The sequence below is a fragment of the Sarcophilus harrisii genome, chromosome 1 (assembly GCF_902635505.1).
Source record: "Sarcophilus harrisii chromosome 1, mSarHar1.11, whole genome shotgun sequence".
Classification (NCBI taxonomy): domain Eukaryota; kingdom Metazoa; phylum Chordata; class Mammalia; order Dasyuromorphia; family Dasyuridae; genus Sarcophilus; species Sarcophilus harrisii.
Window position 1 is genome coordinate 200,116,319 of NC_045426.1, and position 21,404 is coordinate 200,137,722.

The window sequence follows — 21,404 nt, forward strand, 5'->3', positions numbered from 1 at the left end:
GATTACACAAATTTAAAACATTTTGGCAAAAGGCCAAACAAGATCACTTAAAATTAGAAGAGAAGCAGGTAAGAGGGATAGAATTTAAAAGTTTTTCTAGTAAAGGTCTCATTTTAAAGATATATATATGCACACATTTACACATATGTGTGTGTATATATATGTATATACATATATGGAACTGATTAAGATTTATAAACAACTGAGAAATAATCAATCAATAAACAGTTTTCAGAAGAAGAAACCCTAGTCAGCAATAGACATGAAAAAAATTCTTCCTAAACACTGATAGTTGGAGAAATGCAAATTAAAGCAAATATGACATTCTACTTCACATTTATTAAATTGGTAAAGTTTGCTAAAAAGTGACAATGACAAATACTGGAAGGCTTGTGGCAAAGCAGGTACATGCTATTAATAGAACTGTGAATCTGTCCAGCCATTCTGGAAAATATTTTGAAACTGAGCCCAAAAATGTATTAAACTATGCATATCCTTTCACCCAGGAATATCCCTATTAGCTACATATGCCAAAGAGCTTTAACAAAGAGCAAAGGATTCATATACAAAATAGTTATAGCAGCTTTTTGGGTGGAGAATGTGACAAAGAATTAGAAACTTCAGAGGATACAACAAATTATGGTATGTGAATATAATGGAATATTACTATACTATAAGAAATAATTCAGGGAAAAGATTTCTGAGCAACCTGGAGACAAATTGATACAAACTGTGGAGAACAGTACTAGGAGACTAATTTATACAATAAAAACATAAACAATTTTGACAGACATTAGAGCTTTGATTAATGCAAATCAATCATGATTCTAAAACACTCATGATGAAATGTACTCCTCAACTCCTAACAGAGAAGTGATATACACTGACCAGTGAAACATATTGTTTCTGGATATATCCAGTGGGGGAATTTGTGTGTAACAGGGATTTTTCTTTTCTTTTCTTTTCTTTTTTCTTAGTAGGAAGGAGGGAATGATTAAGGGAGAGAAGTCACATTTTTCTTGTTTGAAAAATCAATTAAATTTTTAACCTTCCTCCCCCCTCAAAAAAAAAAAAAGGGAAAGAAAAATGTGTTCCTATTCATCTTAGATAGATATTCCAGACCCAGTATTTCACATAGTCATCAAATACTGGTCACATAGAGTAGGTATAGAACTACTCACAGGATAGTAACTAAATCTCTTCTGATTTTGCAGTGAGAATGAAAATGGGGAGGGAAGAGAGGAAATACCATATTAATTATTACATCTATTGCCAGTCATTGAGTGCTTCCTCCACTGATGCAGATGAAGCAAAAGCCAACAATGTTAAAAGAATCCATGAATTTTACACAAGACAAAGCAATTGACCTCGAAGACGAGGCACAGAGATAATTTAAGCATTTCCCAGAAGAAAATACTCCTAAGAACCTTAATTTCATTTGGCAGGAAATGATACTTAAACATGTCCAGAACTTTTAAATATAGAAAACAAAGTACTGTTCAATTAGTTTCTCCTATTACTGCCAATGAAAAATCCATGCTTAAAAATCCTAGGCAAGTACTGGTTAAATGTCAAAATTTCAGTAATAAACAACAAATTTTGCAAGTATGTAGGAGAAAGACCTTCAGCTATTAAGGGATGCCAATTCAAATGACCTATGATTACCCAGTAGTCTTGGAAATAAAGACAAAAGAATGGAATAGTATGTTCCAAAAAGAAAGAAGTTAAAGCTGCTACCAAAAATGTTCTGCACAGCTAAGCAAAATCATCAAGGAAATAAAAAATTGGATCTTATCAGAAAAGAAGCTTTTGAATCATTCTCGGAATACAACAACAGATGCAGCAACAACAATAACAACAGGAAAGGTGAGCTAAATATTTGACTTGCATACACTTAAAATGAATATGAATGAATAAACATTTTAAGTGCTTACATGTGTCAAGCAATAAACACCAGGGATACAATTTTTTTTTTTTTTTTTTTAATGAGAAGGTTCCTACTTTCAAGAAAGTCATATTTTTTTTTTTACAGAAGGAGACAGCACACATTCATTGTGGGGCATATGACAAGGCCTGGGGAAATAAAATATGCAATGGCAGACTGAGTGATAGAGGATAGAAGGCTGGTGGGTAGAGAAGCAGCACTGCTGGTAATGCCCTGGGTTTTGGAGTGTTATTGCAAAAAGTTGAAAGCTGGTTACTTTGTCAACCAGGGGTTTCTTATCACTTAGTTGTTACCTTTTAAAGAGGAAAGTAAAACAATTCATTGTGGCCTTGGCCCTGTTCTATTTGTAAACCAGATTTGTAGTGAAGAACTAAGTCTCTAGTATTGAAAGAGGGTAAGACATGTAAGGGAAAATATATATAGAGATAGATAGATTTATACATACATATATATATATATGTATATACATATATATATATATACACACACATGTTTACAATATACACAGTATATAATCTGTCTGTATGTGTCTCCATATGTGGATGTAAATTATTATTCTCAGGAAGAAGTACTGACTTTAAGAAAGGGCATAAAAATTAACACTAGAGAAATAAATGAATGAACAGAATCATAACTATCACAAACAAATGTATATGGTTTAAATAATTCAGTTAAACTGGAATGGCCTAATAATTCAGGACAAAATCCAGCAAGTTGTTGAGCATGAAAAACATGTAAAAATAGTAAAGATATATGCAGAATGAAAAAAAACATAAACATGTATTCTTTACATGATGCTTGTATTTATAAAGGGGTGTGGTACTGTGGAAATTATTGGGAAGTCACACTTATAAAAATGGTATCAGTAAACCATTAAAAATAAAATTAAAAAGGTTTTTGTTAAATAATAGGAAACATCCAAAGTTAAAAAAAAAGTTGCTTTATTATTTCTAGTTTTATTTCTCTTTTTTAGTCTAAAAATATTATGATAACATCGCAGTCCCTTAAATTAGGTAAACAGTATGTCTGTACTATTGTGAATTTTCTGCCTGGCTTTTTCCTCTTTATTTGTGGTCAGTTTATCAAATATAAACATCATGGTGAACTTTGATCCGCTTTATGCTACATCTGTGTGAAAACTTGACTCACTAAATTTAATATTAGCTTTTGTTAAGTGTGTTCAAACTAAGGAAATTTTATGATGAATTTGAAAGTAGGAAATTAAGTTCTTTTAATGGACAGTTGGCAAAAGAATGCTTTCTTAAATTATGAATCTTCTCAGCTAATTTAATAGCAGCTTATCATTTTAAAGAAATACAAATTGTAGAGATTGTTCCTTCAGTCATATGAAAAATCTGAAACAGCTGACAACTTCAGCTGTTTAAATCAGAGTTTATTTTATTATATATGCACATATAATTTTATACAGATTTGTACATTAAAAGTGCTGAATTTTTAGAAAACTTGTTAGGAAAATAAGAATGCACAAGCAAGTATGGGTTTTATCCATATTTCTAAATAAGTGTCCCTATTTACATATGGGATCGGAGACATCCAATTGAAAGAATATGCACTATGTTTCTTTTTGTGTAGGTTGTTTGATAATGTAATATATTGACTTTTGACTTTCTTAAAAAACAATTGATAGCTTTTTTCATTATTAAATAATCTGGCAATTAGCATCATTCTGTGAGATTAAAGATGGATTCTTAGCTAGTATACAGATGAATACTTAGTGTTTATATGTAGAGCCATTATATGTGGGCATTGTTACAGTAGAAATTGCAGAGATTCAGTGTGGCAAATAGATATTAGAAGTGTTATCTTGAATAAGGAATATGATTTGAAGGTTAACTTCTGATCTGCTCTGCCTGTGTCAATTTTGGGCAAATTACTTAAATTCCCAGTATACTAAATTCTCTTAAAGTTATAAATTACAGAACAATTAATGAACTGAGTTGGTAGAAGGAGTTTCCTTACCAAGAGTCCCTCATTCCAATAAAATCACAGGTCTGATTCAAATTGAAAAAAGAAAAAAAGGATATTTCCTGGCTTTTGGTGGTTATTCTGCTTCCTGCCCGAAATCTGATAGGGAATGTGTATGGTGTGTGTGTGTGTGTGTGTGCGCAAGCATGTACAAATACATCTATACCAACATTCATGCCTGTGTTGTGATTATAAAGTTTTCCAACTGGCTAGGTAAGAAGAGGATATTATGGCTGGTATCAATATTTTCCATTTATTACGTGTCTCCTGTATGCTAAGCACTGTGCTAATTATTTCCCCAACTCCTCACGGACAGTTTAATCTAGAAGACACTCAAGAAGAAAGAAAAGCCCTCAGCTCAAAATGTCTAAATAGTAGGGAAGGTGAACAGGAATGTTTCATTTACTACATGGCTTCAGTTAATTGTGTTTTATTTTTGGGTCAAGTGAGCAAAATAAAACTTGTGAGATATCACTGCAAAATAATTTTAATATTCTTGGTCATGTCTACAAAGTTTACTGATAATTAACATCTACCAGGAAATGATGTTTAAAAATATTAATATCCAGTTTAAGAATTTCAAAGCTAAATATGAATTTTAATATACATATTTCTGCAATTAGAATGATTTCGTTATGAATAAATTCATGAATGTATTTGTCACTTTGAAATTAAAATGTACTTTGAAAATTTTTATTAATATTTTTATCTACCTAGATAAATGTCTGGTGTTCATTAGGGTTTCTTGTGGTGATACAGAGAAACATATATTGTAGACTTTTTAAAAAAATAAGCTTTTCCTTTAAATGGTGAGGGGTAGGGGTATTTTTCTTATTGTAATGCTTATTTTCATGTGGTTACAAATTATGTAGAGCTATTTGATGACATTAATCTATATAATTCAGGCATAACTGAAAATTTAAAACTTGCTGGACCTTGTTTAGCATAAAGAATATTATATTTATACCTTTAATTATGTGTTATGTGCTAGCATCATTAAGGATATCCAAATTGCATTTAAAGTACCAGTAGGAGTTTTGAATAGGGATCTTTTTCAGAGTTAATATAGTTATAAAGTTGTTATTGCTTGTAAGGAATTACTTACCTGCTCAGCTCCATTGCAGTAACTGTGTGTCTGTTTTTCAGGTTGACCCCCTGTTCACAGTGCCAGCACCACCACCACCAATTTCCAGTAGCATCACGCCTCAGATTCTGCCTTCCTACTTTTCCTCATCTTCATCCAATATTGCAGCCCCAGTTGAACAGCTTTTGGTACGAACTCGTTCAGTGGGTGTTAATACATGTGAAGTTGGAGTAATAACTGAACCTGAATGTCTGGGACCCTGTGAACCTGGAACCAGTGTGAACCTGGAAGGGATTGTGTGGCATGAAACAGATGAAGGTAAATATCTTTTGAATTTCTATTACTTTTTTATTTTTGTTGTATTTATATTTATCTTTAAGAGAATTTATCATCTGTACTGAGAGAAAAGACAATTGACTTTTCAGATCATTTGTTGGTTTTTGTTTTTATAGGCAAGTCTTTCCCTTTTTTTGTATGCGACTATTTTTACTAGTTAAAATTATCTCTGAAGAACTAAATGGAAATAGAATAAATTTGCAACTGTTTATCTAAATAAGGGAAATGACTTCAAACTTATTTATTCAATTTAACATGACACATTTTGTCAGATTTTTAAAAAATTAATATCTATATTCACAATCTATATTGAAAGGAGTCACCAGTTAGTATGGGCCATGGAAACATCCAAATATGGTTGTTTTATGAGCAAAAGTAATGGAACCAATAATAATAAATTCATTTGGTGTCTTGGGCTTGGAATAACACCTGGATTCAAATGCTACCTCTATTACTTACTAGCTATGTGACAATTGGCCCCCATGTAACATCTCAGAGCCTCAGTTTATTTTTTATATGGGGATAATGATTCCATTATTTACTTCACAAGATCCTTGTGATAAAGTGCTTATTAACTCTTAAAGTACTGAGTTCCAAAATTTTCTCTTCTCTCTTTCAACTATGGTAGGCAGTTTGTCATAGTTTCTACATATACTATCACATGTAAAACATATTTCTATTAGTCTATTAGTCACAGTTGTGAAAGAAGAAACAAATTAAAAAAACATAAGAAAGAATAAAGTAAGTGAAAAAAAACATTGTTTGATTTGCATTCAGAGTCCATCCATTCTTTATCTGGATTTGGATGGCATTTTCAACTTCATAAATCCTTTGGAATTGTGTTGGATCATTGTGTTGCTGAAAAGAACTGAGTTATTTATAGTTGATCATCACACAATGTTGCTGATGCTGTGTGCAATGTTTTCCTGGTTCTGCTCTTTTTACTTTGCATCGGTTTTACTTTGCATCCAGATTTTTCTGAAATCTGCCTGTTCATCATTTCTTATTATACAATAGTATTCCATTATATTCATATACCACAGTTTGTTCAACCATTCCCCAGTTGATGGGCATCCCCTCAGTTTCCATTATTTTGACACCATAGAAAGGGTTGCTATAAATGTTTTTTTGCAATTCAAGGTTCTTTTCTCTTTTTTTATAATCTCTTTGGGATATAGACCTATTAGAGATATTGCTGGGTTAAAGAATATACAGCAGTTTCGTTGCTCTTTGGGCATAATTTCAAATTGCTCTCCCAAATGGTTGGACCAGTTCACAATGTAACCGAATCCAGTAGTGTCCCAGTTTTCCCACATTCTCTCTAATATTTACCATTTCCCCTTTTTGAATCAGATTAGGTAATCTGTTAAGTGTGAGGTGGTATCTCAAAGTTGTTTTAACTTGCATTTCACAAATCAAGAGTAATTTTGAATACTTCTTCATGTGCCTATAGGTAGCTTTGATTTCTTCATTGAAAATTGACTGTTCAATCCTTTGAATGACTCATGTTCTTATAAATTTGTTTCTCTATTATATGTTTGAAAAATTAGTTCTTTAGCAGAGATACTTGTTATAAAGATTGTTTCCCAGCTTTCTACTTTCCTCCTTATCTTGATCAAACTGGTTTTATTTGTACAAAATCTTTTTAATTTAATATAATCAAAATTATCTGTCTTGTATTTTATAATGTTCTTTCTCTTTTGTTTTGTTTTTGATTTCTTCCTCTCTTCCTTAGATCTGACAGGTAGACCATTCTTGTTTATGCTTCTCTTGAGTCTTAATATTTTAGATCACATTTTTGATTTATTCCTGCTCTTCTTATGAAAACCTGAAATTCTTCTACTTTTTTGAATTACCATTTCCCCCTTGATGTATGATGAATAATTTTTCTGGGTTAATGATTCTTGTTTGTAATTCTAGTTCCTTTGCCTTCTTCAATATCATGTTCCATGACCTCTGATTTTTTAATGTTGCAGCTGCTAAGTCCTGTGTAATTACTGATTGTGGCTCCCCATGTATGACTCATTTTTGGGGGTCATTTACAGGATTTATTTTCTTGATCTGATAGTTCTGAAATTTGGCTATAATGTTTATTGGAGTTTTTATTTTGGGATCTCTTTCCTGAAGTGATTGGTAGATTCTTTCAATCCCTGTTTTGCCTTCTGGTTCTAGGACATCAGGAATAATTTTCCTTGGTAATTTCGTATGCTGCCCTTGTCCTCCTTTTGATTGTCTGAGGTCAGATTTGAACTCAGGTCCTCCTGACTTCAGGGCTGGTTCTCTATCCACTGAACCACCCAGCTGCCCCAGTTATACTCTTTAAGTAGTAGTTTTTGTCAGTGAATATTTGGATCTCCGTTTGCATTTGATCAATTTTATTTTTTTGAATAATTTTCCAAGCTGTTGACTCTTTTTTCATAATTCTCTTGAATCACTCTTATTTAGTTTTCCATTTTTGTTCTTTCTCTCTTATATGATTTTCAGGCTCCTTTTTGAGATCTTCTATGAGATCCTTCTAGCTTGAGACCACTTCCTATTTTTCTCTGTGATTTTGCCCATAAGTTTATATCTTGGTCTTCCCTATCACCATAACAACTTTCTACAATTAGATTCGTTTTTGTTGTTGTTGCTTTTTTTTTTTTTTTTTTTTCCATCTCTTTTGGAGGTGGAGATGAACATTCCTTTCTTTTAAATTTGAGCTCGGCTCCCAGACTGGAAGGGGTGCTGTCTTAGGCTTCTTGCCAGTGGTTTCAGGCTCTGGCTGTTTATCTGGTGTTGTTCTGAGACCCTTGGGATGGGGGAAGATTCTTGTGTCTGGTGCTGCTCTTAGGGCTTGAGGTGTGGGGGGCTGCTGCTGCTGGGGTCCAGCAGCTTACCTGGTGCTGAGCTGAGGTCCTAGTGATGGTCTACATGGTGAGGTAAGACCTGTGTTTCTGCACTTTTCCAGGGCTACGCTGAAGCACTTGGTGGTCTGACCTCTGAGTGACTGTTTGCTGGGGTTATACTAAAAGTATACCGAAAGTATAACCCACCCAGTTAGGTACACGTGTATTTAGGATTAGGGTTAGGGTTAGGGTTGGCGTCTACCTGTTTCTCTTGGGCTGCTATAGCACAGTGATCTGGACTCTGAAGCTTGCTTATTTGCCTAGATCACAGGGGAAGTATGTGGCAGATCCTGAAGTTGGAATCCACTGCTTCTCCTGGGAAGGCCAGGAGCCTGCCTGCTCCACCATATGAGGCTCAGGTTCTCCTGCTGGTTTTCTGGGCTAGGGTTTGCTGTTGGCCCACTGGAAAACTTTCCATTCTGGACTAGGTTCCTCTGCTACCTGGGTAAAATGGACCCTTCCTGTTGACCCTTCAAATTTCTGGGGGCAAGTGATTTTCCCCCCCATAAATGATCTTGTGGGAGTAGCAAGCTCCACAGTTTGATCCGGGGAACTATCCATGGTGTCTGGAGGTGAATATGGAGAATTACAGTGATCTACTGTGTAGTATATCTTCTTGGCTTGGCTCCTGAAAGTCTGTGTTGTGGCCAGACTTTTTTTTAACTTTTTATTTTCAAATTATATACATAATTTTCAATATTCACCTTTGAAAAAACCTTAATTTCCAATTTTTTTCTCCCTTCATTCCCCCTCATCCCTCCCCTAGATAGTAGGGAATACAATATATGTTAAACGATGTGCAATTCTTCTATACATATTTCCACAATTATCATGCTGCACAAGAAAAATTTATCAAAAAGGAAAAAAAATGAGGAAGAAAACAAAAAGCAAGCAAACAGCAACAATAAAATGAAAATACTATGCTGTGATCCACACTCAGTCCTCACAGTCCTTTCTGTGGGTGTAGATGGCTCTCTCCATCACAAGATCATTGGAACTGGCTGGAATCACCTTATTGTTGAAAAGAGTCACATCCATCAGAATTGATCATTATATAATATTGATGTTGCTGTGAAATGATTTCCTAGTTCTGCTCATTTCAGTTAGCATCAGTTCATGTAAGTCTCTTCAGGCCTCTCTAAAACCATCCTGCTTATTGTTTCTTATAGAACAATAATATTCCATAACATTCATATACCACAACTTATTCAGCCATTCTCCAACTGATGGGCATCCACTCAGTTTCCAGTTTCTTGCCACTTCAAAAAGGGCTCCCACAAAACAAAAAGAGCTTACATATGTTTTGCATATCTTTTCCCCTTTTAATTATGTTTTTGGAATACAGGTCCAGTAGAGACACTGCTGTATCAAAGGGTATGCACAATTTGATAGCCTTTTGGGCATAGTTCCATATTGTTCTCCAGAATGGTTGAATCAGTTCACAACTCCACTAATAACAGATTAGTGTCCCAGCTTTCCCATACATTCATGATTATCTTTCTTGTCATCTTAGTTAATCTAAGAGGTGTGTAGTTGTACAGTGTTGTCTTAATTTGCATTTCTCTGATCAATAGTGGTTTAGAGAATTTTTTCATATGATTGGAAATGGTTTTAAATTTCTCATCTGAAAATTTTCTATTTGTATTCTTTGACTATTTATCAGTTGGAGAATGGCTTATATTATAAATTTGAGTAAATTCTCTATATATTTTAGAAATGAGGCCTTTATCAGTACCATTGGATGTAAAAAATTTTTCCCAGTTTTCTGCCTCTCTTCTAATCTTGTCTGCCTTGGTATTGTTTGTACAAAAATTTTTAAACTTAATATAATCAAAATTATCTATCTATTAGTATCTATCAGTACTAATATCTATTAGTAGTTCACCTGTTGATAGTTGAACACTTGGTGAGCACCAAGTATTATCAAAGTAATAACTTGTATATAGAGGTGTTGTGATGGAGACAAAATGGTTTACTTAATATTGGATAAGTCATTTAAAGTGTACAAGTTTTCAATTTGTTAATCTATAAATTTGAAAATAAAGATTAATGGAAAATGATCCACTAATTGGTCAACTTTTCATTGTAGCTTAGTGAACTCATTTTATTGTCTTTCATAACCTGTTAGCAGGTTATTTGATCTCTCAGGTTTGATCTCTCACATGGTAAATTTATTTAAAATTATTGATAGCATTTATAAAATTTAGGTGATCTTTTATTTTTATTTATTTAGTTTATTTAATTTTAACTGTTAATATTTTTCTCCAATAAAAATAGGATTATTTTTAAAATCCATCAATTCACATTCTGAATGTGGGATTCTGAAACTTTTTATGATTATGCATAATTGAAGTATTTTTCATTGATATATGAGACTTCACCAATGGGCTTCTGTCCTCCGTGTTTGTGTGTGAGTATGTACACGTTTGTGTGTACATATTTAGAGCAGTTAGGTAGTGTAGTGGATCGAGTGCTGGACCTGGAGTCAGGAGAATCTAAGATCAAAAACAGTTTCAGACACTTATTAGCTATATGTATGATCCTGGTTAATCACTTAATTCTCTCTATAGTTTTCATATCTATAAAATGAGGTGAAGAAAGAAATGGCACCATTCTGGTATTTTTACTAAGAAATGTTCAAATGGGATAATAAAGAGTTTAGCATAACTGAAACTGCTGAACAACAAAATATAATATATACTTACTCATAATGTATATATAGTCAAATTTTCTTGTATATGTTCATTATTCTTTGTGTACTTTTCATTTAACTTATAAGATAGATTATTTTAGGGTTTTTTTTTGTTTGTTTGTTTTAAAGCGTAGGATACTTTTAAAGAATATCCTAAAGAAAATATTTAGCAACTCCATTGTTCTTTTTATTATTATTATTATTTTACCAATATTTAGACTGAAGAGATGTTTATTTACCAATATTTGAAATGAACAGATGTCTACTGAGGTGATCTGAAAGCAATAGCTATTAATAGCTATTAGTCATTCTCTCTAAATATACCAAATTTGCAAAATAAAGAGAATTTAAGAATCTATTCCTAGATCTATGTGTTTAACAGGTACATTTTAAAAAGAAAATTACATGTAAATTTTTCCAGTGTAGATCTTGATCCTACTCAACATCAGCTAATTGATTAATCAGTCAATCAATTAGTTAATTAAATCTACTTGGTCATCATTTCGTGTTTTTTGTAGGACAGTTATGTGAGAAAAAGAGAACATATTTGTCAGTGTTACCAAAGGGATTTAGGAACAAGAGGACAAAAACAACCAATATAGTTTTATTAGAGTTTTGAGATTATACTGACCTAAGTAGGCAATTTGTAACATTTCTAACATAAAACAGGAAATTTTACTCATTAATTTTTAGATTTAGTTGAATAAAAATTTTGTTCCTGGTACTTTTGCTTTGACTAATATATCATTGGTAGTAGTTTTTCACAAACTCAATTTAGTATAAATGGCAAAAGTGATATATAGAAATGATTTGTCTTTTCCTGATTCTTTATGTAATTATTCATTCAGCCATTTTCAGTAATATTACATATACTTGTGAATTTGAAGGCATGAGATTTAGAAATCCCAGCATAGTATTTCATAGTTTCTTGTAATTTAAACTATCTGATTAGAGAAAGATTGGTTTATTTAATTTTGTCTCTTATTTAACTCTGTTTTGCTTTTAGTGTGCATAGCTTTCATTGCTGAGTAACAAATTGTCTTAAAATAAAAAGTGTTACAAGTATGTTTCCCTCTGGAAAAAATTAGGATGTTTCAGATCATGGTTAATGGGAGAGAAAAATTAATACTACATATGGATGTTTTGCTATTCTACTCTGATCTTTTCTCTTCAAGAAAAGTGTGCAATGATACAAAATTATTCACAGATGTTAGCAAGAATTTCTTTAGTTTCACTTACACATTTGGGGCACACATGCTGCTGTTTGGTGATTTGTCAGAAAATTTGCTCTTTTTATTATTTTTTTTCTTAAGACAGTGTCAGTTTATTGTACCAGCATTTTAAACCAGGAGTTTCTATGTCTTAATCTTGATCGTCCTAAAATAGGAACTGTTATGTGAAACTCAGTAGGAAACATTCCTGAGATTCCCCGAAGAATCTTGTTTCCTATAATCCAGAATAATGTATCACTTGCAAGGAAGCTAATACATTTTGAAGCTATGATAGGCAAAGACTATATTCATGAGGTCTGTATTGATAATCCCAGTGCTGATTGTAGGTGAACCATGCAGTAGTGTAAGTGATTGACTGATGTAAATAACTGCTCTCTAAATACTATTTCAGTGTAGTCTTCCAGATCATTTAAGAGATTACTGCTGAATATCCCTGAATAGGACAAACTCTTGGACACATTTGGGTCTCTGGACATTTACAACAGAGATAAGATAAGTCTTGTATTTTTTTTCAACTTGAGACCAAATATGACGCATCAATTCCTGCTCAATGTAAACAGTAGTCTTAAGGGAAATTAGGACATCTAAGTGATCCTGTGCTTCTGAGTAAAAACAGGTGACTGCACAGATCATCTTTGAAACAAAACCCAGTATGGATGATCCGAAATCCATTGTGTACCTTGTGGCATCACAAAGATCAGAATCAATTCTTTAAATTGTGACACCGAACTTTTTGTAGGTAAATTACTGATTTGAGAACATGACATGCATCTATGTAGGTTTATATGGCCAAAGGATCATCCTATTTATTATATGAGAAGCTTTAATACATTGAGACAATGAAAATATGATCTGACCTTTACACTGTATTCATATTTGTGGTGAAGATCAGAGGGGGCCCTTCAGGAAGGGGCTCTGCTTTGATTGTTGCTATAACTATTTCCATGGTTATGCTTTCTTTTACCCCTTGTTTTTTATTGGCTTAAATCCACTCAAAGTGCCTTCATGATATAATCTCTTAGAACAAGGAACCATGATCAGTGTAATTATGATGTTTGTTCTCCAAGGATTCCTTTCCTAAATAAATCTTTGCTCATTTCTACAATTTCCTCCTGAAAAACACTATCAGACATTGCATCTAAAACCCGCTTAATGGTTGAGCAGACCTTTGGCAGACTAGTTTAAGATATGTCACAAATAATGTATAAGCATTCCCTTCAATAAGAAGAAACTATGTTTTTTTTTTTTTTTTGACAAAGATTTTCCATAGTATAAACTTACATTATGTTAGCAATATTTTCCCAAGAAAGTATGAGTTGACTCTGAAGAGCTATCAATAGTTAGGGTCCTGGACTCAGTCCAGAACCCTTATTATATTTTGTCAGCTATTAGTTGAGCAACAGTGGAATAAAGATCCTTTGGCTCCACGAATGATTTTTCCTTCAACTGAGGCAACGTCTGGCCTAGGTATGGCAGCCGTGATAAATTGGAGGTGAGTTGAATTTGAATGCTCAACTCCTATCTTGAGAGTGCACATATGGCAAGACTCCATTAAAAAGTGAGTTCTTGCCACCATCTTCCCAAACATAATAGCAGCAGGAATTAAATTGCGTTCATGTATAAATGCTTGCTGAATATGAATTCTATAGTCCTTGTCTGATCTGTTATATGCTGTCATAAAATCTGTCGTGAAGTTGACTAATGTGCTAATAGTGTTCAGGCTAGGCCTTACTTGTGTTCTGTTCTGCTGGGGAGTCTGTGAGTTAATGTTTCTCCCATTATAATTCCATATGGAACAGTTGACATCCATTTTTCTTGTAAGAGGCTCTTGAGAAGAATTGTTAAGTTATTTTGGCACAGTACTCTTTTTATGCAAAACCAATCAAATAAGCTTAGAAGGTTCTTTGGCATGGTACTTCTTCTGGTTTATGGCAAATTTGTAATTGCTTCTAAATGAATTTTAACATGGGTCTTTGACACCTAAATATGACCTCTCATTTCCACCTGCTGTTAATATTAAGTTGTCCAAAGATTTGATAGTCAAAAACATAACACTTCTGTTTAAAGCAGATGGGTTCATTTCTTGGAAAAGGTTGAGGTGTTATGAAAGATGTGGTTATTCCTTCTTAACTTTCAGCCCCATCTTAACTCACAAAAGTAGTTGACCCCTCTTGCAGTGTACCTTCCTGTGACAAAAATTACTGATAAATCATCGATATCAACTTTGCCCAACAATCTATTGATCACATCTAACTTGTATTGTTTACTCTCTGATACAAGATCTCCAAAACAAAGTTTTTGTCTGGTTGCAAGAATAGTACTTGATTTTTGAAGTTTATCTAAGAGTGATAGTCCATGAGCAATGTTACTCATCTCAAAAATAACACTCATGACTCTTATAGAAGTTGTGTTAATGTTAGAGCTGATGCAAGGATAGTAGACATTTCAATTAAAGATGTTGAAAACAATTGAAGCAACTTTATAGACCTAGCATCTATTAACATAGCATCTCTGAGCACTTGTTCTGTTTTCAGTGACTGACATCTTGAGACATATAGAATAAGAATTAAGTGCTATGAATCTTTTTGAATAAGAAACCTTGATTTTTCTAAGTTGGTCCACTATATTTAAAGGAATTCATTCCTTTATTGCAGTTCATATAACAGCAAATTGAAATGGCAGAGGGTCTTCCACTCCTCTGAAAAGCAACAGCAACTGTGGGATGCTCCCAAGAGACCAACTATAGATGTTGCTATCACTTGATCAGTTATGTTACAGGTCTTGTGGCATCTGTATAGTTAGCTCAGTATGGTAAAGTAGGTAACCAAGAATTTTTGTTTGGCCATGGAATGTGATCTGATTGTGCTACAACCTCACATGAAGAAACAAAGTATACAAATTTGGAGCAGACATTTGAGAAAATTTCACTTGTATTAACTGCTATTTGATACATGATTTTAAGTAACTTCAGTACAGCAATTCCTCTGAAATATTGATATTTTCTATATTCATAATTCCATCATCTTCTGGTACTATTAGTTCAGAGCAGGAAGACATAATGGTCCATAGCCTTTGTCACATTCCTTTTCTAGATGATCCAGTCCCATGAATGCAGGTTCTCTTATCTTCTATTGGTAGGTCATCTTATGACTACTGTGAAGAATAAAATTTATCTTAAACAATAAATGTTGTATATTTAAGTATAATACTTTCTGCTTGATAAAACTGTCCATTAGCAAGAAACATATCTAATTCCTTACACAGTGCATGTTGTACCTTAGGCCTGAAGTAATTATACCAAGAAGGATAATCAGGGTAAATAACAAACTTTACTCACTTGATAATTGGGCTAGTTTTGCAAGGACATGATTCAGTCATAAAGGTCATTGTCATACTGTGTAAGGCATATAAAGATGTAAGATATAACTTTGTTTTTGATGTTCATTTCTGCAACAACCAGGTAAATCCTGTTACAAAGTGATTGAACACTAAAGTATCTTCCTTTATGCTTAAGTAACTTTTCTTTCAGAACTAATATAGTAAGACAATTGTTTGTGTCAAGTTCCCCAAAACAGTTAATGGATTTCTGGTTTGTTGTCTAATAGCCCATCTATAAGAGTTTTAATATTGTATTTAACTTCCTGTTTAGCAGAGTGGCTTATGGGTGATTTATATTTTTTTCTGTATGTGGCTGTGTTGTTATTCCTGAGTTCATTGTTCATACATCTCTACAACAGATTTGTCAGATTCCAGATAATTAATATCTTGTTTAAGATTTAATGTATCTAGGGAATCTATAAATTGCACATACCACTCATCATACCACAAATGTGGCTAAGTCATGTTTGACTTGGAATGTACTAAGTGGGAAGAGGTCACTAAGTGGGGAGGGCGAGACCCATGTTTGTAAATGAATTTCTTAATATACTGTGCAACAAATACATTTCTGATCTGTTGCCCATATGCCATAAGATCAGTGGGGCTCCACTTTTCTAATCTCATTTTGCAAAATTGCTCTTTCACACCTGTCACAAGATCAGTTTCAGGGAAGAAGTAAATCTTATTCACTGAGCAGATTTCTAATGCAACAGTTGGGATAGTTGCCACCATTGTCTCAACAGAGGTCTTAATTGAGGGAAATAGAACATTAATAGAGGTTTCTGTGACCTGCTTGAAGTCTAAGCGAAGAGCTGGGCTGTGATGTTTGTATCCTTGGCAAGATGGAAATATAGACATAATTTCTTTAAATTAAGTATCAGTGTCAAGAAATAGAGCTTTATCGTGAGCCCAACTAAGAAATTCTAAATTCACTGGAAAAGTGTGAAATATTCTTGTAGATACTGTGTCATATATGTAACTTGACATTACTAAATTCATCTTAGATTTTACTGTATCTCCCAATGCTAAGAAGTGATTATATGGCATCAGACACTCAAGGCTCAGCCCTCTCTTTATAATGATTGAAGAAAGTCAAGTGATACATGAAGAATAGCTTTCTGATGAGTAAAACTTATCCTATTTATAATTTACTGGACTCTGATATATTAATCTGTAATAGTTGTAATCTCCAGGTATTTGACATTACTTCTAATTGCACCTATTCTACTTTTCTTGAAGTCATAATCTCATCTGCTTGATCTAGCTATGACTACCCATGTTCCTGCTGCTTCAGGAGATAAAGTCTGTCTCAAAGTGGTTTGGGAAAGTAGGTAAAGGATGAACATTTTGTAATAAAGTGATGAGGGCACTATGTTGCTTGGAGACTTTCCATGTTCCCATGCTTTTTGGTGATTATGTCACTTGATTTTTCATTCCAAACTAAATTATCTCTTCCCCTAAGAGAGGTTACTTTACAGCATGATCTGTCCTATTAATCTGATGGTCTGGTGTTATACCTCTTCTTTGACCCATTTTATAATAAATCTTAATTATGTAGTAAATGATCGTGTTTTAGAAATATTAATTCCTAGTTACTTGGCGGTGTAGGATTTCTGGTGAGGTGTGGGTGCCTGTGTTTGTCTGGTGTTTGGTATTCTTTGGTCTGTATGCCTGGTTGGTAGCGTCATTTCAGAACTGGGATAGTTTGGTGGATCAGAGGGTTGCTTTGTGATTTGGTTATTGAAGTTTGTCTTTTTAAAAAATAAAATGATAAAGTGTATGTAAATATGTTTGTTGAACTTGGCTTTTAATTCACAAAGATGCAATTCCTTTTCAATTAATTATATTAGGTTTCTTAATCATACCTTTTGTCTTGCTCCTTAGAGAATGTCTTTTTTCTAGTCATAATATAGTATTATGATTGTCTTTTGTAACTGTTGAATTACAGAAATGGGTTCCCTTTCCTCCATTTTCATGTTTTTACACTTAAGAAAGCTAAGATAAGAGAGAGAGTGAAGAGAACGCTCAATTTTGCCATGCTTAAGTGGATTTTTCTAATTCTTATCCACATTTTTATCTTTCTAGAGGTTTTATTTTTTTGTGAAGAATTGCCCACAATAGAATGTGAGAACAAAATACTAAAAACTGCCTGCATGTATTTGTTAACTTTCTATGGTTATAGGCAATGGAAATGAAAAAGCAGTAGACAGTAAAAGGTATCATATAAAAAGAGGAAAGTGATTATATATTTGGAATCTTTCACTTGATATATTTTGTGCTTTCCAAGGAAATAAAATAGGAACATGGGGATTAATGATTTGTAAGTAACTAATTTATAAAAGTAAGTCATTTTCTGGTGGAATACATGAGGACGTTGTCACATTCTGCTTTTCCCCCCTTTTTTCTAAGTCATAAAGAAGAATAATGTTTTGGATTTCTAAAACTCATTTTTAAGATAATCAATTTAAATGAAATACATTTTAAACTTTTCACACAATATAGATTATTTTGATAATACTGTTTTTGTTTGCTAGGATTTATTTGCTTGAGATAAATTGTACTTCTAACAATTTTTCCCTCTTAACTTTTGATTGAGTTAGGCAGGGACTGAAATGTGCATTTAAGTTTATTTTACTGATTATGAAGCTGTTTGAGGATAATCCTTGAGGTTTTCAGCTCAGTCTTGATGGAAAAAATAAATAAAATGCAGTTTATTTGTGTGAGATGTATTCTCAGTGATTATCAACAATAGTAAATTTCATTGTGTTTAAACACTTTTTTCTCAATTGTATTTTATTTTCCCAAAATACATATAAAGACAGTTTTCAACATTTATTTTTGTAATACTTTGTATTCTAGATTTTTCTTTCTTCTTCCTTTAACACCCCCCCTTCCCCAGACAGCAAGTAAACTGTGCAATCCTTTTAAACATATTTCCATGTTTGTCATGCTGTGTAAGAAAAATCATATCAAAAAGGGAAAAATCCATACGAAAGAAAACAAACAACTAAACAAATAAAAAATTGAAAATACTATGCTTCAATCTACATTTAGTCTTCATAGTTCTCTCTCTGGATGCAGATGGCATTTTCCATCTCAAGTCTAAGGAATTGTCTTATATCAGCACGTTGTTGAGAAGAGCCAAGGCCATCACAATTGATAATCACTTAATTTTGTTGTTACTGTATACAATGTTCTCCTGTTTCTGCTCATTTCACTCTGCCTCATTTTGTAAGTCTTTCCAGGCTTTTCTGAAATCAACCTGCTCTTTTTTCTCACAGAGCAATAATATCACAATTCATATACTTATTTAGCTATTCTTGAACTAACAGGCATCCATTCAATTTCCACTTCCTTACCACCTCAAAAATTGCTGCTACAAGCATTTTTTTGCACATGTGGGGCCTTTTCTCTTTTTTATGATCTTTTTGGGATATAAATCCATGATAAGACTGCTGGATTAAAGGGTATGCACAGTTTTATAGCTTTTTGGACATATAAACATTGTTTTGTTACTGTCAGAGTACTAACTATAGATAATTGAGCCTGCAATGTGTGTTTGACTGGTTAGCACAGTTAGAATACTGTGGTTAATAAGGTTAAGGTTATACATTTGATTCTCATCAGGAACAGAGCTTCTTTCTGTTCCAAGGCTACCTGCTGTACAAAGAATCATCTGAAAGCATGTAGATTCATCCTATTGGTTGATTTTCAAGGGAACTGATCATGAATTGAGATGCAACAAGGAAGCTCTGTCCCCTAGTGAAAAACAGTTTAAAGTATGTTTCCTATTGATTTGAATATATAAAAGGAAGACCAAATTAAATTAACAGAATTTTCTTTTGTGCCTAAATACAAGTTAGCTCTATTATTTTAACCACTCATTTTAGACTGTAATGTTAGTTATGATATTTAGCTCTTTTAAATATCTTTATTTAGGGGCAGCTAGGTGGCGAAGTGTGTAGAGCACCTCTGAATTCAGGAGGACCTGAGTTCAAATATGGTCCAGATACTTAACACATTGTAATTGTGTAACCCTGGGTAAGTCACTTAACCCCAATTGCCTCAGCTGAAAAAAAAAATCTTTATTTAAAATGTCAAATCAATTTCCCTTTTCCCCTGGGAAAATTAGTTCTAATATTTATTCTTAAATAAAACTTGTGAATCAAAACATTAAATTTTATTTTTATTACCAGAAACAATAATATAGAAATCAAATTTGTTTTAAAAATTCATAGAAAAAAATGTGGGAAATGAAAAAAGTATGCATTCTAAACTTCTTGCACTTTATTTTTTCCCAGTGTGTTCTTCTACCTTCTTGAATCTGTTTTATGTCTTCCTGACAATTATATAGCCAAAATTTTCCCATGCAAAGTATCTTTCTGTCAGTTTTAAAATTATATTATTAAATTATTCATCTTACTCTCATCAAGTGAAGTAAAAGCTAATATGAAACTGAGCACTTCCTTTTTTTCTTTTTTTTTTTTTTTTTTGATATTGACTGGCTTCCTTCTTTCTGTCTTTTGTGATATTTGCATATGTTATTAAATAATAAAAAATAAAACAATGTAGTCAAAAGCAAGTTTAATTGGGTGTTTCATTGTCCCTTTGGGTTATTAGCTTTATAGCTATGAAATTATAAAATGCAAACAAATAGAATGAAATTGAATGTGTGCTTTCATTTTTAAGTAAATTCAAGGCAGGATTCATATTATTATTACAGCTCTAAATCTGACACCCTTTTAGTTCAGGTTTGATGTTGGGACAAAATGAGGTATTGTTAAGTCTCTAAACATTTAGCAGAAGTCCTAACACAGCAAAGATATGCAGTAGGAATATAATAGCACTTCCCTTCTCTGAAATTATATCACCATTCTCCTTTCCATCTATAAACATGCTAATGTTCAGTCAGTCAGTAGAGAATGGTGACTTTGGATTTTAGGAAACCAACAAGTCTGAGAAGTGCTGACTGCTGGGACCTCATGCCCTCAGACCAGGAAGTTGCATCACCGAAAATGGGACCAATTAGGTTGCATGGGGAGGTGAGAGAAGAGGGTACGATGTCAGTGTAAAGGAAGCATTATTAGGATATGGTTGGTCCTTTTAGATACTGTACCTTGATAGACGGTCCTAATGATTTTCTAGAGCAGAGGTATTTGACTCATGGGAAAAAGGAGGAAAAGAAAGGAACAATAGGCTCTTTGCCCATTGATCCATGAGGCCATTTCTCATCATATCTGGCTACCTCTTCCAAGAGTCTTAGACATGAACACTCTTATTTCAGGTTTTATATTGAGACAAAATGAGTACCTGGATTTGACCCCTCCTGTCTTCATTTGGAAATGCATCTATTCAGTCAGTCCTCAGAGTTCAATAACTTGTGATCCACTGAGTTTGAGGGGAGCTAACTACATGTGCCTAGAACCTTTTATACTCCTAGGCCTGGAAACTATATCATGGAAGATGGGGCCAATCAGGTTTCATGGATGGAAGAAGTTGTTTCAGGAAACCACTGGTTCTATCACAATTGGTAAATAAGTTTTCTTTAAATTGAGAAAAGTTGTAAAAGTTCTAGCTTAAGTTTTTTTTTTTTTTTTTAAATAAATGATGTTCTCTATCTTTTAGGTTGTACTTTTTTCTTTAAAAATTTTTTCTGTTCAGATACAGAATTATTTTATTGTAATAATTTGAACTAAAGTATTTTCTGATTACAAAAATTGAAGTAATTGTATCTTATTTATAGCTTCACACTAAGATATTTTATGGTTAAATTTGCTTATTTAATGAATGGAGGCACAAAATGACAACACATTTTACTATTGTGGTAGTAAGTCTATTGTAAATAGCTACAGATATGGAGATTACA

At 33.1% G+C, this 21,404-nt stretch overlaps 1 protein-coding gene across 3 annotated transcripts in view; it reads left to right on the forward strand.

Annotated features, from left to right (window-relative positions):
* Positions 1 to 279: 279 nt before the first annotated feature.
* LOC100935020 (zinc finger protein 608) overlaps positions 280 to 21,404 on the forward strand; it is a 93,552-nt gene continuing 72,427 nt past the window's right edge. For 2 of the 3 annotated variants that reach the window (XM_031968594.1, XM_031968597.1), the window contains exons 1-2: positions 281 to 1,866; positions 5,078 to 5,333. The gene's annotated coding sequence lies outside the window, so the exon portion shown is untranslated. Of the gene's footprint in view, positions 1,867 to 5,077; positions 5,334 to 21,404 lie in introns of all 3 variants that reach the window. The other variant, XM_031968599.1, reaches the window with a different exon arrangement.